Below are 25,861 nucleotides of genomic sequence, written 5' to 3'. Positions count from 1 at the left end.
AGTAGGCAGAAAGATTTTTACTGCATGACAGCACCGTTCTTCAGAGTCAGAACACACTTACAGGCTGTAGATCACAGAGAAACTCTTTTGAAATGGAATTTGAATATTTTTCTTATTTTCTTCATTTTAGTCATTTCCAAATCCCACATACTGTCTAGGAGAAGACTGAAGGCTACCACACGCTTCCTCAGAGACACGCTTGGAGGAGAACACTAACTGCCCACTAATTTCCCACCCGGAGAACATAAACAGCCTGATCTCTCAGGTCAGACACGTCCACACGTCGTTTCCTATTGTCTTCGAAAATGACTCACTGCTACATTCAGAGGAAATGCGACCTCTAGTGGCAAAGAAAAGACTACAGGCGACTCCTTGATGATTGATTTACAGCTGAGAATCGACTCGTCAAACGTCTTAATCTATACCTGGACCTAATCTTAACCTAATCCTACTCTACACCCTAATATAATTTAACCTGCACCTTAATCCTCACGATAATCTTCACCTAAACCTTATCTTAACCTAACCCTAATCTACACCTCAGTCTTCACCTAAACCTAATCTTAAACTAACCCTAATCTACACCCTAAAATATTTTACCCTGACATTACACTAATCTTAATCTAAACCTAATCTTAACCTAATTCTAATCTACATCCTAATATAATTTTAACCTGCACCTTAATCTTCACCTAAACCTTATCTTAACCTAACCCTTATCTACACCCCAATCTACACACAATCCCCTACACACAATCCCCAATCCCCAATCTACACACACCTATTCTTAATCTACACCTTAATATACACCTAAATTAAACCTACCCATAATCCACACCTTAATCTATACCTAAACCTAATCTTAACCTAACCTTAAACTACACCTTAATTTAATCTTAATCTAACATTAACCTATACCTTAATCTACACCTAAACCTAATCTTAAACTAACCCTAATCTACACCTAAACCTAACCTTAACTAACACCTTAATCTACACCTAAACCTAATCTTAAACTAACCCTAATCTACACCCTAATATAAAATTAACCTACCCTTAATCTACACCTAAACCTAATCTGACCTTAACCTTAACCAACACCTTAATCTGCACCTAAATCCAGTCTAATGATAACTACAACCTACACCCTGAGCTACACCTAAACCTAATCCTAACCTAACCCTTTTCTACACCTAAAGATACACCTGAACCTAACCCTTACCCTCATTCTAAACCTAAACTAACCACTGAAGACCAGTTTAGATCATCTGAAACCAGCTATCAGCAGAAGCTGGTCTGGAGCTGGGTTTCTCCTCAGGCTTTAGGACCGTGTTATTTCCCTACACTGAGCGCTGATCCGGGCTCTTTGAGCACGGTGTGAATAGAGGACAGTACAGCAGACCTTGACTCGTAACCAGGTTCAGTGATGATGATGATGATGATGATGCCACTGTCAGTGTGTGACAGAGCAGCTGAATTTGATTATTCAGTCTGACAAACGCTCTGCTGAAGGAAAAGGTCAGGGCGGTTAACCTTTCACTCCATCTGAACAGTGATCATGATGTGAAAGAAGCGTAGTGAAGCCTCTCCTGCGCTTGACCAAGATGTTTTCAGCTCAAATTTCTTTTGTAAAAATATTCAGCCCATTTCCAGCAGATGATGTTGAATTATGCTGTATTACGACATCGTACCCATTTATTTTCATTAAGACCATGTTCCTAATATTGTGTCATTTTTATCACTTTAACATCATTGTCCAGCCTCTTTCACCCATCTGTGGTAGTGAACACACCCCCAGAGTAGTGGGCAGCCAACTCCAGCGACCAGGTAGCAGAGAGGGTGATGGGCCTTGCTCAAGGGCCCAACAGTGGCAGCTTGCCGAGCCCGGGTATCGAACCCACAACCCTGTCATCAATAGCCTGGAGCGCTGAGCCTCTACTGCCCACTATCCCTCCAAAACTGCAGCTTTACAGGAGAAGCAAAACAACCTCTGAACTTTCAATGGAAGTCAATGCAAAAAGAGTTTCCACTTAAGCCATTTTGGAGCATTTCTATTGGTCCGTTCATCATGAAATTCTGATACAATATAAATAACAACTGCCCGATTTACATTATGTCGAAAAGTGAAAAACAACAAAAATGAATGGCGATTAGGTGGGTTCCAGGTGGGCATGGTGGGTTCTCTGAGTGGGTTTACTCATGGGAACCAGTTGAGCTTTCTAAATGGCCCCCAAGGTTACAGCCTACCCTAATCTAGAGCTGGTCTCCTCGACATGTCGGGGCCGACAACGAACTTGTGGTTTCCCGGTTGGTCTGCCCACACAGGCTGGAATCACGGTCATGCTATCTGGGAAGGTTCTTGTCCGACAGCGCAGATATGCAAATTAGCTCTGTTTTGATTGGCTGCCTTTTGTTGAGTCTTTATTTACACATTGTTCCTATTCGTGGTGATTCTTAGTAAACGTGTCGTCAGAGCCTTGGGCGGTGGCCGTGAACCTGTGGCACAGGGAGGCACAAATCGCCCCTGAGCCATTAGAGTGTCCCTCAGGTGAGGCCCTGCTGCAGGAAGCTCTGCGATTTATGCTGGACCTCTGCTCAGATAGCGGCCCATTACAGGCCACCTCATCCCCCTGCCGTAAATACGCCCCTAATTGTTGACATGGTCGGGGGTGGGGGGGAAATGGACGTTTTGTAATGGTCCTCACAGGAGCATTAACGCACAGATGCGAGCAGGCATGCAGGCGCTCCGAAAGCCAGTGTCTCGGCCTCTCCCATGGAGCCTGAACCCCTCATGGACGGCCATAAAGCAACCACAAATGCACAGCAGAATGCTAAGCCCATGAACATTTGAAACCACTGGACCCAGTGAAGTCATAAGCAGAATGGAGGAACTGCATGATAATGGGTCTGATTAGGGCCAAGGTGCTGATGCCCAGAGATTTTAGTGGTAAAAAAGCATTAGCAGGCGGGGAAAGCTTGGCCGCAGTAGGGTTTTAATAGCCGAGGATGTGGAGTAATTTCATCAGAAATATGCTATTGATGGGTCAGCAGATAAAAACATCCCCGTACTGAGTTTCAGTGAAGTCAACGGGGGAGGGAAGGCCGCTGTGGCTGCGCCTTGGCCCACTTTAATTGATAATGGATGTGTTCTTGCAGACGGTCTTAGCGAAAACAGTGAAAACAATCTGGAGCATTAAACGAGAACCACAGCGGACACTCCTCATTTTACTGGAAAGCAGAAAACTGAGATGCTCTTTAAGGACATTATGCTGTTTATTAGCAGGGACATGTGCTCAGAAAGAAGCTTCGTTCAGCTTAAAACCGTTAATGCACTGCGTACGTCTCTGAATGCATGAGAAAAATATGTTCCAAGTCATGTTTTAAGGTCATTACATGCTACAAACTACAAAAATATTACGAATCAGCGTTGAAAAAAAATTGCCAACAGTTTAACAGCAGGTATTCATCCAGCACCCTCCGTTACCAGCTTTTAAAATTGTACAAATTATAATATAAACTTTTTTTTTTTTTTGTTAGTTAATTTAGATATATTTTCTATTTTATTCATAGTATATTTTATTGATACCATTTATTATTACTATTATTATTATTATTATTATTAATATTATTATAGAGGTGGCACAGAGGCCTGGGGTTTGTGGGTCCAATCTCTGCTCTGGTCTCTGTCTGTGAGGAGTGTGGTGTGTTTTTCCTGTGTTTGTATACTGGCTACTCTAAATTGCCCCTATATGTGAGCAGAGGTGTCAAATAATGAAATACAAATACTAGAAATGTTGGTTCTCTAAACTTTACTGGAGTAATTCTTTATTTTTGAGTATTTTTCATTTATCTGAAATTATCTGAACTTTTTCCTCCTTACATTTTAAAAACAGCCTCGTTCCTCCTATTTCATTTCCCTTTGTTTTCATTCCGGCTCTAAACCCTGTCCAGATAAATCTCTCCATCCTGAAAGTGAGAGTCTGATCGTGATTGGATGAAAAGTATAAACAGACTCCATTCCGACTCCCTATTGGTTTATAAGAGATCCATCACACCTGCACACGTCCCGTCACTCTCCAGCAGCTCACAGCAGACGTCTGTAGTCTAGTATGAAGACTGTGTCCGTAGCAGACTCAAGAGAGCTGCAGTGAAACGTCCCGACTGAGCCCCACATTTACACTCCAATAAAGCTTATTGATCACACGCCTCTGAAGTCTGACTTTCTGCAGCTTTACAGAACTTCTAGACAACGACTCCTCACATTTTCCTCCATGAAGCTCATGTTGATGCTCAGTAGAGCACAGAGACGCTCCTTTAATAGAGCTGATATTACTGAAATGCTTCATTTTCAATGGGCAGATCTGCAGCTGAAACAGGAGCCTAGTGCAGCCCAACATTTTTAACATCAACATTTTAATAGATCATTCTCCTCATTATGACTTTTAGAGAAATGGGGTTTTGGGGAGGAGGTGGTGGTGGTGCACTATAGACCCCTGTGGCGCGGCCTAAGTTTTCGGCCTTTGTTTTCCTTCCATTACTTTTACTCTTCTACTTGAAGTGGTTCTGAAACCAGTACTTTTACACTTTTACTGGAGTAAAAAGCTTCAGTTGATATTTCAGCTTCTCTAGAAGTCTTTTAATCCCTCGTATCTCCACTTCTACACTACTACACTAATGACAATACTTTTGACTCCTTTGTAAGTGAGTGTGTAAGTAAACGGTTGTGTGTGGTGTTCAGGGGGTATTCCTGCCTTGTGGCCAATGATTCCAGCTAGGCTCCGGACCCACCGATTGGATGATGTGTTAATTTTAGAATGATGCTGCATAATAGTCATATTAGTGTAAAATTAAGTGGTATTACTCTTCCGCCTCAGCCCACATGCTTCTCTACATTTTTTTGTGACAGTTTTGTATCTCTCAGCTCGTCCAGAAAAACGTGTCCTTTAGTGGCGGCATAAAACAGGAATTATATTTCCTGACTCTAGGGGGAGCCCAGGAGCAAGAAATACTAATTTCCATAGTGTTGCTGTAAATATGTATATATTTCCTCCAGTTCTGAGATGATTTACGGTTTGCCTTTTCATTTTTATGCAATATGAAACATTTGCCCACTAAATGGTAATGAATTTTACAAGGCTTGTGTGTGTGTGTGTGTGTGTGTAGAACTCATGCCCAACAGCAGTGTGAAGGTTTCATCATCTCTCTCTCTCTGTTCTGTAACATTAAGCAAGCACAGTGAAATCTAACCCATAAACATGTAGTGCTTAATAATGAATGCTGGTTTTGAATATGAAGCGTCTGGATGTGCTGAGTCTGAGGGCTCAAATCAAACACAGCGTGGACGAGGAAAATACGCAAATAAAGATCTAGGTCTAGATTTAAACAAGTCTGTGGACAGTCCAGTACAGAACACAGCACTGCTACAACCCTGTGTCTTCAGCTCGGGAACTGTGGAAACGTAAAAAAGCAGATCTTCTGTATTTTTATTAATAATTTCATAAATATTCTTCTACCAGAAGACTCTGAATACATGAGGCAGTAAATCATGAATTTATTCTTGACAATTAATGTGATGGAACTATTGTTGACAAGTTAGAGCTGTTGACTGTGTTTGCCATAGGCCCCGTCATCAGCCCAGGTCTTGCACCATCAGGACTGCTGTCGAACTTTGAGGCAAGGGGCGGAGCCTACCCCTTCGCATCCGTTGCGGCTCCAAGGATGGTTAGGGGTTTCGAGGTGAGGATCCAAACTCGCAGCGGTGAAGAGGAAGGAGGGATGAATGTGACGTCACTTCTGAAAGATGTGAAAAAGCATGTGATTAGAGGACTTTTTAACACAGGTGGTGGCTGGTGATTGGCTGGAGAATGGTGACGCTGCATTGGAGTCTCCTGGATCCCCTACACTGCAAAACAAGGTTGGTAAACTATTTATTAAGGTCAATTTATATATATATATATATATATATATATATATATATATATATATATATATATATATATATATATGCATGATTGTCTTACCTTATCCTGCCTTATCATATATATTAAAGGTCCAATAGATCAGAGCACATCCAACCATCTGCTCTCCTAAACCAGATCCGGCTGCGATCCTTTGTTTTTACCGCTGTGTTCCAGCAGAGCTTCCTCCTTCATTCTCCAAGTGCCATTAGCATGGACATTCTTCCCAGCCTGCAGCACTGAGGAGCGTCCTCTGAGGGTAATAAAACCAGTGCCACTCCTCCCATTCCCCTGGAAGATGGATGTGGAAAGGGACTAAATTAGGACGCCTGACATAAGAGATGAAACACAGTGAAACTAGACGACAGAACAAGCTTCATAAACTATTTATTTAGATTCATTTATACACAGAACATCTTCCCCTCACTGTGAACTGGCTGTTTTCGGCTGAAAAATACTAGCTGTACAGGGCTAGGATAGTAGTGCTAGCTGAGGCATTAGCATTTGTTGTTGTTTTGTTTTCTGCCTGCCTTTCTCTGTGTAAATTTCTTTAGGTAAAGTTCTAGAGGACGATGTTCTTGGCTAGTTCCTTCGCAATAACCAACTCGCAAAACCACTGCTAGTTACTGTAATCCAAAGCTAACCAGCTTAGCTCAGGCTACCACTGGAGGGTACTGGAGGGTCCAGGGTAGAAGGCGTTCTACTAGATTTTGGAGCAGAGCATTCCAGAGCATGAGGTCAGGACGTTGGATGATGATCACCTCCACCCCACCTCATCATCCTCAAAGTACTAGATGGAGCTCCACCACCATCATTCCAGAGAACACAGTTCCTCCACTGCTCCACAGCTCCTCAATGCTGGGGGGCTTTATAATACCCCTCTAGCCCACGCCTGGCATTATTAGGCAGCATGATGCCAATAGATTCATTCAGGTTGATCTGCTCCAGAGAGTCCTATTCTATTGGCAGTACTTCTTTACAGAGACTAGACAAGCTGTATGCATGTGTGTGTGTGTGTGCATTTGCACATCTGAGCCAGCAATGGGTGCAGCAACTTAAAATAGCAGAATGCATTCATTTGAAGGGGTGTCCACAAATATTTGGACAGACAGGGAGAAAAAAACACACCAGTATAGAAGTCTGGTAGTAATACCAGTCTTTTCTGCTAAAGGAATACAACTATGATCTTTAAAAGTCTGTGCCTGAGGTAAACATTCAGCCCCCCACCCCCAACCCACCCACTGCTCCCAAACCCTCCATCTAAGCAAACAGTCAGTGTCACGGAGCACAGAGAGCAGAGGGCTTAAGTGCAGCCTGCTGGGGCTTTAGCCAAGACTGTGCTAAAAACTATTATTAAGCGCTCACTGTTCCTCTCACACACTGACACACAGCTCCATCATCTTTAGTCGTGAGCGATGGCTCAGCTTGACTGCTGGAGCTACAATAAGCACTCCACTGGCCTACGTTTCCCAGCATGCCTCGCCCGTGGACAGAGGTTAGATTACTTATGCGCATTGCTTGCAACAGCATAAGAGTAAAGTCAAGGGCGGATAAGTGAAAGCGCGGGAGTGTCCAAAACTGGCCTTCAGGACCACCGGAAAGACCTGCTAGACCATCAACGCTATCCCCATCAGATAACCAGCCTTCACACCTATCATCTTTGAGAGAAATATGAATATGAAAGCATCCATAAGGTATCCATGCTTCTGCTGTGGGTAGATGATGCAGTGCTGTGGGTCTGAAAGAAACTGCTGCAGCAGTTGATGCTCTTAGAACAGCAGACTGATCAGCCCCATAGTCCAGACCTCAACGTCATTGAATGTGGGTTTTGGGATGACAGAACACCCCTCCTAACCAATGTTCATATGATCCAGATGGTAACCCTGACAGACTGTAATACACTACAAGAAGTGTAGGGGGTGCTCTATAATGCTCTATAAGGTTCATATGATCCACACGCTCATTCTGACAGACTGTAATACACTACAGGAAGCGTAGGGGGTGCTTTATAATACTCTATAAGGTTCATATGATCCATACGCTCATTCTGACAGACTGTAATACACTACAGGAAGCGTAGGGGGCGCTTTATAATACTCTATAAGGTTCATATGATCCATACGCTCATTCTGACAGACTGTAATACACTACAGGAAGCGTAGGGGGCGCTTTATAATACTCTATAAGGTTCATATGATCCATACGCTCATTCTGACAGACTGTAATACACTACAGAAAGCATAGGGGGCGCTCTATAATGCTCTATAAGGTTTATATGATCAAGGTAGTCTCTCTGACAAACTGTAATACACTACAGGAAGCGAAGGGGGCGCTCTATAATGCGCTATAATGTTCATATGATCCACACGCTCATTCTGACAGACTGTAATACACTACAGGAAGCATAGGGGGCGCTCTATAATGCGCTATAATGTTCATATGATCCACACGCTCATTCTGACAGACTGTAATACACTACAGGAAGTGAAGGGGGCGCTCTATAATGATCTATAATGTTCATATGATCCACACGCTCATTCTGACAGACTGTAATACACTACAGGAAGCGAAGGGGGCGCTCTATAATGCGCTATAATGTTCATATGATCCACACGCTCATTCTGACAGACTGTAATACACTACAGGAAGCATAGGGGGCGCTCTATAATGCGCTATAATGTTCATATGATCCACACGCTCATTCTGACAGACTGTAATACACTACAGGAAGTGAAGGGGGCGCTCTATAATGATCTATAATGTTCATATGATCCACACGCTCATTCTGACAGACTGTAATACACTACAGGAAGTGTAGGGGGTGCTCTATAATGCTCTATAATGTTCATATGATCCACACGCTCATTCTGACAGACTGTAATACACTACAGGAAGAGTAGGGGGCGCTCTATAATGCTCTATAATGTTCCTATGATCCACACGCTCATTTGGACAGACTGTAATACACTACAGGAAGCGTAGGGGGCGCTCTATAACGCTCTATAATGTTCATATGATCCACACGCTCATTCTGACAGACTGTAATACACTACAGGAAGCGAAGGGGGCGCTCTATAATGCTCTATAATGTTCATATGATCCACACACTCACTCTGACAGACTGTAATACACTACAGGAAGTGTAGGGGGCGCTCTATAATGCTCTATAAGGTTTATATGATCCACGCACTCATTCTGACAGACTGTAATACACTACAGGAAGTGTAGGGGGCGCTCTATAATGCTCTATAAGGTTTATATGATCCACGCACTCATTCTGACAGACTGTAATACACTACAGGAAGTGTAGGGGGCACTCTATAATGCTCTATAAGGTTTATATGCTCCATGCGCTCATTCTGACAGACTGTAATATACTAGAGAAAGGGGCCATTAGGGGGCGCTATTGCATCTGTAACTTATATATATATATATATATAAAAAAACGATTAGTCAGTTAATTCAATGAAAGATTAATAAAAATGGTAGAATGTTTTTGTCTGCAGTCTCAGTCTGAGATCCGTGGGACCCAAGAGAGGTCAGATCCACAGGGGGAGTGGTGGGGGGCAGCTGAGAGTGCTATCAGTGTCCAGATGTCCAGGAGGCAGCCCACAGCAAGGCCAGGGTCAGCGCTGATCCACTGCCCAAACCCGTCACAATCATTTGCAGCCAGACAGAGAACAGCAGAACCACCCCACTGCTCCAGTCGGGGGGCATCCAGACACACCGCTCGCACACTCTTCACCATCCACCCACACACTCCCTCACTCACTCTCTCTCCCCACACTCCTACTGTCTTTCTTCTGTCTCCTATATCTCCTCTATTATTGCCTCACTCTGCCTCAGTCTCTCTTTCTCACTTTCTACTCTCTCTCTTTCTTACTCGCCCCCTCTCTCTTCTACATTTCCTCACTTTCTCTCTCTCTCTCTCTCTCTCTCTCTCTCTCTCTCTCTCTCTCTCTCTGTGTCTCCATCTTATCAATCATCTCTACCCCATCTCTCCTTTCCCTCTATTCCCTCCTCTCTCTCCTTTCACTATCATTGTCTCTCTCCTCCTTTTACTTCCCCATCTCTCTCTCTCTCTCTCTCTCTCTCTCTCTCTCTCTCTCTCTCGTTCTCTCTCTCTCTCGTTCTCTCTCTCTCTCTCTCTCGTTCTCTCTCTCTCGTTCTCTCTCTCTCTCTCTCTCTCTCTCTCTCTCTCTCTCTCTCGTTCTCTCTCTCTCTCTCTCTCTCTCTACTAATTTTCTTCACAAATTCATATGCACACAGTGTCATTGGCATGAATAGTAAATAACAGCTGTTTCCAAAGCAAATATTAGAATAATGAATATTAATAATGATGAAATTCATTAAAAAGAAAGAAATTAAATAAATAATAATAAAAATAATAACACATACATTCACATAATAAAGGACTGTGATTAGTGTATCTACAGTGGTTTAATGTAGTGTGGTTCTCAGGGGGAGGCAGCTGTGTACATACTTAGCAGATATTGAAGACATCTCTCTCTCTCTCTCTCACTCTCTCTATTGTTCTCTCTCTCTCTCTCTCTCTCTCTCTCACTCTCTCTCTTTCTTTCTCTCTCTCTCTATTGTTCTCTCTCTCTCTCTATCTCTATTGTTCTCTCTCTCTATCTCTATTGTTCTCTCTCTCTCTCTCTCTCTCTCTCTCTCTCTCTCTATTGTTATCCTAAAAGGTTAAGGTTAGGGTTAGGGTTAGGGTAAGGGCAAGGGTAAGGGTAAGGATAGGGTTAGGGTTAGGGTTAGGGTTAGGGTAAGGGCAAGGGTAAGGGTAAGGATAGGGTTAGGGTTAGGGTTAGGGTAAGGGTAAGGGTAAGGATAGGGTTAGGGTTAGGGTTAGGGTAAGGATAGGGTTAGGGTTAGGGTTAGGGTAAGGGTAAGGGTAAGGGTAAGGGTAAGGATAGGGTTAGGGTTAGGGTTAGGGTTAGGGTAAGGGTAAGGGTAAGGGTAAGGGTAAGGATAGGGTTAGGGTTAGGGTTAGGGTTAGGGTTAGGGTAAGGGTAAGGGTAAGGGTAAGGGTAAGGATAGGGTTAGGGTTAGGGTTAGGGTAAGGGCAAGGGTAAGGGTAAGGATAGGGTTAGGGTTAGGGTTAGGGTAAGGGTAAGGGTAAGGATAGGGTTAGGGTTAGGATTAGGGTATGGGTTAAGGTAAGGGTAAGGATAGGGTTAGGGTTAGGGTTCGGGTTTAGGGTTAAGGTTAGGATTAGTGTTAGGGTTAGCACTTAGTGTTAAGTTTAGGGTGAGGGTTAGGGTTAAGGTTAGGGTATGGGTTAAGATTAGGGTTAGGTTTATGGTTAGTGTTAGGATTAAGGTTAGGGTTAGGATTATGGTTGGGGTTAAGGTTAGGCTAAGTATTATGGTTAAGGTTAGGTTTAAGGTTAGAGTAAGGTTTAAGGTTAGGATTATGGTTATGGTTAGGATTAAGGTAAGGGTTAGGATTATGGTTAGGGTTAAGGTTAGGCTAAGTGTTAAGGTTAGGGTTAGGTTTAAGATTAGGGTTAGGATTATGGTTAGGGTTAAGGTTAGGCTAAGTGTTAAGGTTAGGGTTAGGTTTAAGATTAGGGTTAGGATTATGGTTAGGGTTAAGGTTAGGCTAAGTGTTAAGTGTCAATGAACGTCTTCCATTGAAAGCTAAGAAGGTTTTTGAATATTTTTACACGTGTCTGATCTGACAGGGACAATATACGCCCTCATAGGCTCCTGTAAGGCTTCTTCAGTTCTGGACGGTAAACACACAGGAATTCCTTCTCCTTTTCACACTCAGAATACGGACAAACACTGACTCGAGCTCTACTTCATCATTACCAATCATCTGTGCCTCCTAATAATGAGTATAAGCAAACATGTGATGCTCTGTATTGGTTGTACACTTTATTTACTGCACCTTTAACACGTCATTAAATATACGGTCCAAATCCCAGAACTTCTTCATTGCTGCCGTTCACTGCTCTTCCTGGACGAGCATGCTACGTCTCCCTGCTTGTGCAGCAGCGACTGCTTTCTCTTGTTGCCTGGTGTCAACGTTATTCCACCCAAGGGACCAATCACAGCGCAATTTATCGAGCGTGAACGGCATCGGGTAATAACAAACTGAATGCGAGTCCTAAATGGAAAGCGTTGTGTTTAGTGACCCATGCGTGGAGGCAGAGGAAACTCATAACATCCATTACTCTGGCTAGTTAATGGCTCTTAGCATGCCCTATTAATTACACGCACAGAGAAAGTGGCCCAACAAAGGCAACAATGCTGGCGGTCCCTTCCAGCCACTCTCTTCTGCTGCATTATTAACGACTAATGAAGCAGGCTCTTCCCCTTTGTGGGATTTAATAGGCTCTAATAGGGCAGTCGCAGGCAGAGTGGACTGTTTACCTGCTTTAACCACAGGATTGTCTCGTAATGATGCTAAGCTAATGCATTTACGCGTCCCTGTTTTTAGGCAGGCTACATCACATTACTAGCTGTTTGGGTCCGGGGGTCTTAAAGTGGTTTGACATTAGAGAGAAACGCTGCTGGGGGTGGATGACCCGGACATACTGTGCTTCATATAAACAGCAGCGCTGCTTGTGAATATCTCTACGCTGATGGGCGTGGTGGTCTTGAAATGAGGGGTGTTCAGGTCAGTTTCTGGCGTATCACTGTGTATCTCGGCAACGGAAAACACAGCAGGACCTCCACTGACTGAAAACAGTCTAGACAGACGATAGTTCGTCAACAGTCAGATGGTCGTCGCTATCTTGGCAGTGAATTGTCAACACAGGCTTTACGCCACTAAAATAGCAACCAGCCAAGGTCAGTCTGACCGCACCTGGCTCTTAAAGGGAGCGACAAGCAACACGCTGATTGGGTTATTGCTGCACGTTACGCCCAAAACAAACCACACCCATGATTGTCAGTGTATGACTTTTGTGTGTGTCGATGCGAGCAAGGTGTACTTTACCTGACGGTCCGAAAGCGAAGACACACCGACATGCCCCCTAAATCAAGCTGCACGGTTGACGGCTCACCTAAAGATCACTAAAATAGGGCCCATGAAGTCAAGTCCAGGTTTATTTGTCATTTATATGTTCATGCTTGTTGTAAGGCTCAGGTAAGGCTCAGGTAAGGCTCAGGTAATCACTCTGAGAATAAATAAATCGCCTGGCATTAGGGACTAGACAAGCTGTGTGTGTGCATTTGCACATCTGTATCAGCAATTGGTGCAACTTAAACTAGTTAGAATGCATTTGTTAGAAGGGGTGTCCGCAAATATTTGGACATATAGTATTGGCCACATTTAGTGGAAGTGACAACACTACCTTCCCAGCAGCAGACTAAGGTTCGAGTCCGCAGCCAGGCAAACGCACCACTCTACACCCGTAAGAGTCCCTGGGTGAGACTCCTAACTCTACGTTCTCCTGCCTGTGTGAGGCGTGGGATGATCTTCAGATCTTCAGAATGTTGTTTGAAGCTTCTCCTGTTGAGCATTTATGAGTTATCTGATTGCAGTGGAATTGCATCTTACAGTATTAGACCTCCTGGAGTTTTGTATGAGTGTGTGTGTGTGTGTGTGTGTGTGTGTGAGTGGGCCTCTTGCTCCTGATTTATGCAGTGAGTATGAAGTAGAGTTCATTTCTCCTCAACACTCGATTAATCACCTCCGCCGCTCACGTACGAGCTGATTTGCAGCTTCCAGCGAAGAAAGCGCCTGGAGATGCTCCCTCACTCCGCCTAAATGGCGACGGAAATCAAAACAGCATTAAATTCAGACGCAAACAAGAAGCATGCGCCTCTAATGGGGCCTCCCACTTAGGTATAGTGCTCGCTAGCTCAATTTGTGATGTATCAAGTTCTCTGAAGTCCGGCACGTTCTGCACCGCTGGCAGGAGAAGAAGACGCGGGATGACTGAGGAATGATAAACTTGCTGACAGATTTTGCAGGAAATGTGCACTTAAACGACTCTGCTGATGATTTAGAGAAGAGCTCGCAGAGGCCTGAGGTGCATTAGTGTGGATGAAGGTGAATACACCCACGTCTTCCTGGCACTGCCTGTGTTCATGAGGAATGCCAGGATGGAAGCCAGTGAGTGAAAGCACAAGGTAGGGGTTTCTAATAAAGTGGCCAGTAAGGAAGTACAAGTAGGGGTTTCTAATAAAGTGGCCAGTAAGGAAGCACAAAGTAGGTGTTTCTGATAAAGTGGCCAGTAAGGAAGCACAAAGTAGGTGTTTCTGATAAAGTGGCCAGTAAGGAAGCACAAGGTGGGTGTTTCTAATAAAGTGGCCAGTAAGGAAGCACAAGTAGGGGTTTCTAATAAAGTGGCCAGTAAGGAAGCACAAGGTAGGTGTTCCTAATAAAGTGGATGGTTAATGTAGACAGGCTTGCTGAAGGTAGTAGAGTTGGCAGGTGTAGCTGTGCACTGCAGGCTCGTACTGTATGTGGTTGGATCTCTGCTTCACCGTGGTCATATTTTACTGATACTGTAATTAGCAGTCAGGTGTGTGAGGTGAGGGAAACGAAATCACCTCTGTAATCCGGAGCGATGCCGGTGATTCAGTGTGTGACTGAGGTAAAGCTGCTGGGTGTCAGATCTAATGTTCCACAAAATACGTCCCGGAACAAGACTACAGTGAGGAACAGGCAGCACACCCAACCCTCAAACACTCCACCTGTCCTGGGCCAAAGCTCTGAGCTTTGTCACTGCTTTGACCTTTTGAATCACTCCTTCACTGTTTGGGGTCTCAGTGATGTGAAAGTGTAAAATTTGAATAATCATTTTGGAGTTAATCAAATGTATTAATTATTTAGTTTTGATCCTTTTGATCGAATTAAAATCTAACCAACAGAAAAGGCCTAAGCTCTCAGGTAGATGAGCGCCACAGAGTGAGCATTATACCCTGATATGACGTAAGCTGTATGTCGCAGGGGTCATACTGAGACCCCAGGAGATACTGTCTGTATAGTGTGTTACATGTAAGACTGATCGTGGTGAGAGATCCCTCAATCTGTACACTAGTGAAAACTGTGTTCTCTGGAATGATGGATTTGGGGATGAGGGCAACAACAAGACCTCTGGACATTCCTGCATATATCACTGAAGTCACCCTAAGAAGTGTGTAGCTAACATTTGCACAAACATACTTCTACCTATTTTACAGTTCACTGGAAGCTCCTGCCCAATGGTGGCGCTGTTTTGCCAAATACACACTACTCAGCCTGCCATGTCCTCAAAGAAGAATTGTGAAAACAGGGGCGGCAGCATTCCAACCTTCTCGGTTGTGGAGCTTCTGAAAAAGGGGTTAAAGGAAAGTCCTGCAGAAACGGTAAGAACTTCACATCCAACTGTGCTTAGGTTTAAGATTAGATTTGTGTTAGAATTAGGTTCAGGTTGAGTGATGCTTAGCTTAGAAATATGTTGAGGTGTAGTAGGTTAGGTTTAGGTTTAGGTGTAGAAGGTTAAGTTTAGGTTTAGGTTTAGGTGTTGTAGTGTAGGATAAGTCTAGGTGTAGGTGTAGCAGGTAATGTTAAGGTTTAGGCATAGTACGTATAAGGTTAAGTTTAGGTTAAGTTTAGATTTAGGTGTAGTAGGTTAAGTTGATGTTTAGTTTGAGGTGTAGAAGGTTAAACTTAGGTTACGTTTAGGTTTAGACATAGTATGTTAAGTTTAGGGTTAGGTTTAGATGTAGTCGGTTAAGTTTAGGTGTAGGTGTAGTAGTTTAGGTTTAGGTGTAGTAATTTAGGGTTATGTATTATAGTTTGGGTATAGTAGTTTAGGTGTAGTAGTTTAGGTTTAGATGTAGTCAGTTAGGTTTAGGTTTATGTTTAGTAGTTTAAGTTTAGGCGTAGGTGTAGTAGTTTAGGTTTAGTAGTTTAGGTTTAGATGTAGTCGGTTACGTTTATGTTTAGGTTTAGGTGTAGTAGTTTAGGTTTAGATGTAGTCAGTTAGGTTTATGTTTAGTAGTTTAAGTTTAGGTTTAGGTGTAGTAGTTTAGGTTTAGATGTAGTCAGTTAGGTTTATGTTTAGTAGTTTAAGTTTAGGTGTAGTAGTTTAGGTTTAGGTGTAGTAGTTTAGGTTTAGATGTAGTCAGTTAGGTTTATGTTTAGTAGTTTAAGTTTAGGTTTAGGTGTAGTAGTTTAGGTTTAGGTGTAGTAGTTTAGGTTTATATGTAGTCAGTTAGGTTTATGTTTAGTAGTTTAAGTTTAGGTTTAGGTGTAGTAGTTTAGGTTTAGATGTAGTCAGGTTTATGTTTATGTTTAGGTTGAAGTTTCGGTTCGGGTAATAAAATGACACTGGTTGCTTTATTCTGATCATTTGATTGATGCGGGTCTGGGCTGCATCAGTAATTGGTGCAGATGTACGAGGGTTCGAACTGTATTCAGTACACACTGCACACATCCTGAAATCCTCTCTTAATCACATGTATACAAATTCATCTCACGAGGTGAGCTGGTGATCCTCCAACATCCTGACCTCACTAACGGTCACCTCTCTTAATGCAATCAAATCCACACAGCAATGCTGCTCCTCCAGTAGAGACCGGTACTCCAACAACAGCAGGATCAACTCTTTTTTTTATACCCTTGATTTTACTAATGCACTCGGTTTGGACCGTGGCAGAGCCTCTCGCTGCTCACACTGACATCAGTTCAGCTTGAGAATTGGACAGGATTGTTATCGACTGAGCTCCTGCGTATCTGTCTGCATCTTCTGGACGCGCTGAATCGGCCGTTTGACCCCAGTGGGTGTGCGACTGTTGAGCTGTTAGCGCGGGGTGTTAGCCTGTACCAGCCAAAGCGGCTCAGACTGCACATTCTTCTCCCTGCTGTTAACTGCAGGCCAGCTGCTGACAGGCTCTTTCCAAAAGCTGCTGAGAGCTGTTCCGCTATGGGATGGAAATGCTCCGTCCAAGTTTAGAGTGCTGAAGACTGTCGAGCTGAATTAATGAAACCTCTAAAGAACCGATAGCATCTGTCCTGAGACACTGAGATTTCCCATCGCTCTGATCATAGCAATTATCTGCCAGTGTACAGCGTCAGTGTCCAAAAGTTTGTAGGCACCTGCTCCTTCAGCATTGCTTCAACAATCAAGAGTGTCGACATGGAGTTTGTCTCATTTTACCGCAGTTAGAGCCTCTACTCTTCTCTGGAGGCTTTATACTAAATATAAGAACATTGCTGTGAAGAGGATTTGATTGCATTGAGCCAGAGAGCGTCAGTAAAGTGTATAGGTATAGATGTTCAGGATGATCAGTTTTGCCACTTCAGCTCATCTTCAAGGTGCTGGATGGAGCTTTATCACTCTAGAGAGTGCACAGTTCCTCTGCTTCACAGCTGCTGATGGCCTTCAGACCATTTGAACCAACGCTCAGCTTTGGGGACTGTGACCTTAGGGTCGTGCAGGGTCAAGGTCATGCCACTGTAGGCCTACACCTCAAATGTCCTAAGGATCTGAAGATCCCATTCAAAGCCGATCATGATTATCTATTAAATTCAAAAAGGTCTTTAGCCTTTTCTGGAGGTGTCAGAATGATAGATTTGGTGAGAGAGAGATGGGAAAGGAAAGGGCAGAGAGAAAGTGGGGGAGTGAGTTGGACATCTGCCAGCTCATTGCCCCAGACGCCCAGAAAATGCCTGCAATCAGCCCTCCTGGTCCAGGCCACCCTACTAAACTGCAGATAGTTCTGAAAAAGGAGTGACCTTGTCCACACTTCGGTGCAGCCGCCTGAACCAGCTGCTTCCTCAAGTCTAATGGGTTCGCTCACACGCTGGCTTGGAGCAAAAGGAGAGTCGTCCGGGTGCCCAACTATGGCCTTTCTCCACACAGACCTCTTATTGGTGTACTTTCGTAGGGCTGCTCTCTTTAAAGCACCCGTATCATGGAAAATCTGATATTCCTCACTGTGGAATAGCACTTTGTAGAAGTCGCTCTGGAGAAGAGTGTCTACTAAATGCTGTAAATGTAAATTTCTGGAGATCTAGAAGGTAGAGCAGCATGTGGGCTGAGGTGGTAGAGTAATACTACAGGATTTTACACTAATATGACTCTATGGGTTCTGCAGCGTTACACAGCAGCAGTTCTGGAGAGAGGTTCTCCTCCTGCAGCTCCACCACCAAAGCTCTAACCATAGTGCAGTAGCAGCAGGAGCAGCGTTCTGGCCTGGAGTGGGAATGACGGAGACGCCCTGTTAGTTCTCCCCCTGTTCCAGTCAGTCAGATACAACTGATGCAGCACTGACCGATAACACAGGGTAGCATATACCCATGACTCGAGCTTGTGCTACAGCAGCGTAAAGCCATAATTCATTCATAATTAATAATCCAGGGTGACTTCGGTGGTCAGAAATATGAGGGCAGATTAGCAGGTTTGTCTGCTGCTAATGGAGAACGATGAAATTTACACATTGTCTTGGTAAATTTATAGCCAGCAGGGAGTTGCTCCCGTTGTCACATCCTGCGAGACTTCCTAAGTGTGTGTGTGTGTGTGTATGAGAGCATAAGTGACTATGTCCACAAGAAACATTACGGTCAGGATGAGTAAGTTATTAGATCAGACCACATGCTGGCAGTCCCTGCATCTCCATTTGGTGCCATTAGGAGTGGAGAGAGGGTGCGTTAGTGCAGGGTGGTTTGGCTGGTTTGGGTTTGAGGGGAGAGGATGTGGTCTCTGGTGTGGCCTGAGATGATTCACTTCTCGGGGGCTGTAAAAACATAATTGCCCAGGGCTTTTTGTTTTATTGCTCTTTATTGGAGAGGGAATGAGGTGGCGTGCCGGACCCAGCCGGCCTGTAATGGCCGTCTTCTCCCATTCTGGGCTCCATTTCGATTCCAGATACAAAGCAATAATCGAATAGGGCGAGTACAGATGGGCTTGGTTCGGGCAAAAGCAGATGTCTAAAATGCTAACGAGATAAGAATGAAGACGTTTGTCTCTGGACGGTGGCTTTTAAGGCTGGAGATGCTTCAGGCGAACTATGGGATGTAATGGACACATCACAAGTCTTGTCTTTTGTCTCTTTGTTTTCTCGAAGTTGATGCCATAGATTCTGGCGTTGTTGCGCGGCGAGATGCTGGGATTTCTTTTATTAAAAAAAGACAAATATATATCACGTTATGTAAAGACACTTAAAAATAGATTAGAAATATGGAGACACTTTGTTACTATAGCAACAGCTTCGCACAGCATGGTGAGTTTTGTTGGTTTACACACTGTACAGTCTTTGTGTTCAGTGTTTGTATGCATGTAAAAGAGTGCTGGAAACATCCACGCAATGCTTGCAGTCGCCGATCAGTCCTGACCTGTGGCATCAGCGGGTACCTGGGGACCTCCGAGCTACAAAGAGCCCAGCTTGTTATTAGCATGTGCCATTGAAGATGTGTGTAAAATCTACATGGAACTGGTGGTACTGAGCAATGTGGGGCTTGGTACCGCCCTAGTCACCAGGGAGGCCAGGATGGTTCTACAGTAATGAGGTCGGTTAGCTTTAAGGTTGGGCACAGGACACCAGACCTTAATGTGGAGCTTTTTAAAGGTGTTGTGGGCTTCATTCAGTAAAATGCTGATGAAGGGAGGAGCCTACCTGATGGATGACAGGTGTAAAGAGCTTAGGATATATCATCCATCCATGACATATTAGGTAATTAGGGAAGGTGGATATATGGGTGAAGCATCTGGGCTAGCCCTTCTGTGTAACCCCAATGTTTAGATGGAGGATTTTAGTATTTTTAAACAAAATTTCCTGTTGTGATGTTGGAAAAAAGGCATGAATGACTTTGCATTAAAGAATCATCAATAAAGCATAAATGATGAGCACTTCATTTATGTAGGTTATATTTAATATATTATTTCTTCTTTATTGTTACAGTTTGCTGCTGCTTTATAAAACATTGCGCTTTATTTTTACTTTAATTTAGATTTGTCCCACTGATTTGAACTCTAAAAACAAGAATTGAACCCTGGTGGACACCACGTCACTGGTCTGCACTCAGAAACATTATTTTCAGTTTTTGACAAAGTAATTCCTTCCTTGCAGGAATGAACTGAAGCCTTTTAGGACCGTTCCTGAGAGTGCAACCAGTTCTCAAGGCTTTTTTGAAGGTCAGCTGTGTCGAAGGCCGCACCAAGCTTGAGATGTACTAAAATCTTTTTCCAGACTCTGTATTTTAGCAAATATTAATAGTCATAATTAGAGCAGTCTTAGCAATATAATTAGGCCGGACTCAAATAGTTTAGACAGATATTTAAGGATAGAAACCAAGTATGTTGCTTCCAATAAAAGTTAGTAGATTGTGAAGCACACTATATAGACAAAAGTATTGGGACACCTGCTCATTCATTGTTTCTTCCATAGGTATTAAAAAGAGTTTATCTCAGGAGGGATTTCTACTAGACTCTGGGGGAGCATTTATGTGAGAATTTGAGAATTTACGTGAGCACCACCATCATTCCAGAGAACACAGTTCCTCCACTGCTCCACAGCTCAATGCTGGGGGGCTTTACACCCCTATCGCCCACGCCTGGCATTTTTAGGCAGCATAGTGCCAATAGGTTCATGATGTTGATCTGCTCCATTCCTTTCTATTGGCAGTACTTCTCTACAGGGACTTGACAAGCTTTATGTGTGTACATTTGCCTAATGAGTGCAACTTTTAAGTAGCTGAACACACTTATTACAAGAGGTGTCCACAAACATTTGGACATACAGTGTTGAGTGAAACGCATTCTTTAAAGCATTGGTCGGTAGCAATAGGAATAAATATGGAGATCATATCTGAAATTTAAAACACAAGTGAGCTGCTATCGATCAAAAAGCGATCAAAGTGAATAGAGCGCCCCCTACAGGTGTCTGTATTTGCATCTGTGTAAAGACTAAGGTGCCATTCGAATTTGTGGAGGATACACTGAACACAGCTTTAGCAATAGCAAAGTACAGCGAGACTTCGGTGCCCTTTGGGGACGTGAGGGCGGAACTGTCCATAAGCTTACAAGCCTGGACAGTTAGACCCATGGCTATAGAATCAGCCATTGCATTTGGGAACGGGAGCATGTTGGGACAACAAGCCAGTCATTTTCTTCCACGGAGTGGAATCACCGCAGAGACATGCCTTCTTCTCTTCACGCTGAGATCCAGCAGCCCAGACTGGCTGAGCTCCACGCTGAAATTACACCAGATCTAGACATCACTGCGGCTGGAACCTGTCGAGACTGGTGACACAATGCGAGTGTGAAATTGAACCCAATCCAGACATGGTGACAGTCACGACGGCTGTGCCTGGGTCAGCCCAGACCCAGAGTGTGTGGGTCTGTTGTAAAGCAGCAACAATTCAAACATGGTCCATCAGCTGCTTTTTTAATTTAGCACTGACGCTACGGTGCTACAAACGGTGCTAACAAGTAATGGAAACTTATGGACGCTAATTAGTGTGGCGCTAACTGCAGGCTTAACTGCTGACATGCTTTAGTTCGTGTTTATAGACAACAGTGTCAGAAACCACATAATCAGGCTTATTAGAGATTACTGAACACCTCCACACGAGGAGAGTCTGGCATGCAGATAGCCTGCATATAGCACCATGCTAATTGGTGTACATTGACCTTGTCAGCAAACTTCAAAAACACCAAACATGAATAAGCAAGCTTCAGAAACACCAAACATGAGTTGGTTGATCAGCTGTATTTGGGGTAAGAGGGGGAAATGTGTGTAACTTGTTTTTCCAAACTATCGCTTTAATAGCAGTGCTGCTACTATATTTCACATTTTCCTTTTCGGTGTCAGTGTTCTAGATAACAGTGAGTCATACTGTGCCAGAAATGCCATAGTCATGTCTACTAGAGATGACTGAACACCTCCACATGGTTTAGGAGAGTGTGGTGATGTATAGGCCTGCAGATAGCACAATGCTAATTGGTGTACATAGGCTTCTTTTACTTGTTAGCTACTTTAGCCTCATAAAACTAAATAAGCAAACATTCGGCATCAAACATGACTTGGTGGATCAACTGTATTTGGGGAAAGAACTGCGTACAATTTATTTTTCCAAACTATCGCTTTAATAGAAGAAGGGCTGCTACCATTTTACACCCTGTTTCAGTGTCAATGTTCTAGATAACAGTGAGTCATACAGTGCCAGAAATAACATAATCAGTTTTATTAGAGATGACCGAACACCTTCCCAAAGTTTAAGGAGAGTGTGGCAATTCATAGGCCTGCAGATAGCACCATGCTAATTGGTGTACATAAGCTTATATTACTTTATAGCTACATAAAAGTAGAAATAGGCAAAATTCCTACCCCAAACATGAGTTGGTTGATCAGCTGTATTTGGGGTAAGAGGGAGAAATGTGTACACCTTGTTTTTCCAAACTTTCGCTTTAATGGCAGAGGTGCTGCTGCTATTTTACACCCTGTTTCAGTGTCAATGTTCTAGATAACAGTGAGTCATACTGTGCCAAAAATGCCATAACCAAGTCTATTAGAGATTACTAAATATATAAGCCTGCAGATAGCACCATGCTAATTGGTGTACATAAGCTTTTTTTACTTGTTGGCTACATTAGCTTCATAAAAGTCATACAGTGCCAGAAAATACATAAGCAGGTCTATTAGAGATGACCGAACCAATTAGCATGGTGCTATCTGAAGGCTATTCGCACTGGTTTGAGAAGAGTGTGGCGTGCGGATAGCCTGCAGATAGCACCATGCTAATTGGTTGACCGATTCTCAGTCTGCGCTCTTTTTATATCTAGACTTGTAAAGCGTCATCAGTCAACGTCAACAGCCAAGTACTGTTCCATTCAAAAGTACTGCTCAGGGGGTGACTTGGCACAGTTAAATATCCCAGAATGCACCACGCTGCTGTTCCAACTGCAGAATTACCGCACAGTGTCGTCCTGCTCTCGGGAGTTTATACCTGCCAAGTCCGTACTGCCAAGAATCCCTAATGACTGTAGCAAACTTGGACAGCGTCTCACCTCTCAAAAGTTAAGCCACCACAGGTCTAGCTCCTCTTCTGGCTGATTGCAGTATGATGCGTAGCTCTGCCCATCCCTATATGTTTAATGACAAAACAGCCCCGCCCATTTTCCATCTCCTCTTCCTCCTCTCCAAACTCTAGCAGTTAGTCTCCCTGTGCTGATATCGGCCCATTTTTTATTTCCCCCCTTACTCTGCGTTATATTGTAAGAAGGAGGGGCTACACTTAGGAATGAAGTGATTGACAGACAGCTTTGGCTGGAAGAGAGCGCTCGTCTGCAGCAGCTGTAGAGGAACCTACATGAGCTGCACTTTTACTGTTGGAGCTGTTGTCCACTTACCGGACAAACTGGGAATCCAGGGGGGAAATCCGCTGGAAGCTCAATGAAGGCGGTCTGGGATACACAGGCTTGTTCTGGGAGAAGGGGCCGGTCTACTAAATGAGTAGGCAAGTCCTCTGGTCTCTACTGAGCAGATTTGACAACATGGCTTTGGCTTCATTTCTATAGAACGCCCATGTGTCCATTACCCGGGTCTTGTTGCTCCTGTGAGATTGACCCCAGTTAGAGCAAATCTGCTGAACTTGAAAGGTCTTGAGTCTTTCTGATATTTAGACCCTCGACTCAGGCTCAGAAATAAGATGCTTTGGTTTGAGGCTCGCTCGCTCGCTCTCAAAGTGGATTATGTTATGAGCTTAAATTTAAACAGGTTAAGCTTTGCTAAGACTGTCCCTTTCATAAGATTACCATTAAAATTCATCTCCTCTCGCTGCAGAATTTATTTATTTATTTCCTAACAGGATTCCATATTTCCATTCAGCTGGAAATTAGAGTTCAGGAAAACATAATGTATGCAGTGTGTGTGAGAGAGTGTGTGAGTGTGTGTGCCTTAGCTGATTGATTTTTTTAATCCATTGTTTGTGCCAGATAAAGGACAATTTGAAGAACGCATTGCTAATTTGTTGTTTTGTACGATGCATGATGATGATTTTTTTTTTTTGCTCCTCACTCCAAAGGTTTTGTACTTTTCTGATTGTATTTGTCTTAAAAAAAGCTCTGTAATCTTCTCTTTTATAGTCTATACTTAAAAGTACCAAAAAATCTATACTTAAATACTATATATATATATATATATATATATATATATATATATATATATATATATATATATGCTAGATCTTGAATTATTGATTATATCTAAAAAGCTAATAGAATTAATAGCTGCAGTGTTTGCATAGTGTATACAGATATGCAGATATGCTGAATTTTAATCCGAAGTGGGCGTGGCCTACCTTTAACATGTCCATTAAATGCCATTTCTTTTTGCATGTAAGATTTAAGGACATTGCACAATTCAGCTAACGTCCAGATTTATCTAGATTTTGTGTATATTTTTGTAGGTGTTTATTTATGTAGGTGGTTATGTTGCCCCAGTGGCGATCTGCTGCTCTGAGGGCAGTGAGTGATCTGCATAGGCTACCTGTAGCAGGGGCTCTGCTGAGCAGTGTTAGAGGGAGGTTTTACACAGTAAGTGTAGAACTGAAATACTGTCTCAGTCAGTATCAGTCTGGGGTCAGTCTGGGGTCAGTCTGTATAGAAATAGGGTTTATTGTGAAGCTCAGTGAAACAGGGTTTAGGTCAGGCGGCTGGAACAAAGTGCTGACAATCGGCTGCGCCCTCTCCTAGATTCTGCTGATCTGGTACTCGTGTGGATCCATGGGCTAGTCAGCTCTTCCAGTGTATTTACTAAGGCTATGAGATCAGCAGAATCAAGCATTACGAATCAAGGAAAGTATTTGGACGCAGACAAGTGAGAGGATCTGAAGGTTTAAAACACAGCTAATAAAAAAAAAATCCTGGAAGCTACACAGTAACTAAAGTGATTAGGGTGCCCCCTAGTGGTGTATCTGTTTATACATCTGTTTATAATACAGATTATCTGTTCCTACACAATAATGCGTTCATGTTCGCTTACATCCCTGATATACACCCCTCATATATAACACATGAATTATACATAACTGTTTAGTAAAAAGCAGTATTTATCCCAAGTGTAATCAGATGGCAGATTTACTGTACTAATGTAAACTTAAATATTTTTCTGGTTAACTGGGTTTACTGTTTTTTTATCTGTGTAAAAAAAATTGTAAAATGTATGTTGCACCTAAAAATATATTAAAATGTAGTTATAAATTATCTACAGAGAAATGCTGCAATTCGTTAAACATGTTTAGAAATCTAACCATAATAAAACCGAATTAAATGTAATTAAAAATGTCTATTCACTCATTACAGATAGTGAAAAAGGAAAAAGTTTTCATTAAAATTCCCAACTTAAGCAGTTTTATGTGATGTTTAATGAACATGTTACTGATCCACCCCCTCACACATTCAGCAGATTTAAAAAGGAGCTGACTTCAAAGCTCTCTGCAAGCTCAGGAAAAGGGAAATCTGTGATTTGCTGAAATTCATATATAAGAAAATCTTTAGCTCTGCTCACAAAAAAGTGTGGGAGTGTGGGAATACCCTCAAGTGAACCAAGTCCATATGAGACTCTGTTGGAGAAAACGGCAGCTGTAGCTAATGAGAGACTGTAGCTCCGCCTCCTCAGTGTATATTACAATACCTACATTTAGAGCGTTATTAATATTCACCCTAATGAGAGACTGTAGCTCCGCCTCCTCAGTGTAGATCACAATACCTACATTTAGAGCGTTATTAATATTCACCCTAATGAGACTGTAGCTCCGCCTCCTCAGTGTATATCACAATACCTACATTTAGAGCGTTATTAATATTCACCCTAATGAGTGACTGTAGCTCCGCCTCCGTGTCAGAAGTATCAGTAGAGGTGGTTATGAGGGGTTCTGTTGGTGCTGTTTTAGTTTTCTCTCTCTGTCTTTTGGCTGGTTTTTAATTTCCTGACTGGTGCAGTGATGGC

This window comes from Salminus brasiliensis, chromosome 19 (assembly GCF_030463535.1).
Source record: "Salminus brasiliensis chromosome 19, fSalBra1.hap2, whole genome shotgun sequence".
Taxonomy (NCBI): domain Eukaryota; kingdom Metazoa; phylum Chordata; class Actinopteri; order Characiformes; family Bryconidae; genus Salminus; species Salminus brasiliensis.
The sequence above is the reverse complement of the archived record's forward strand: the minus strand, read 5'-3'. Positions refer to the sequence as shown.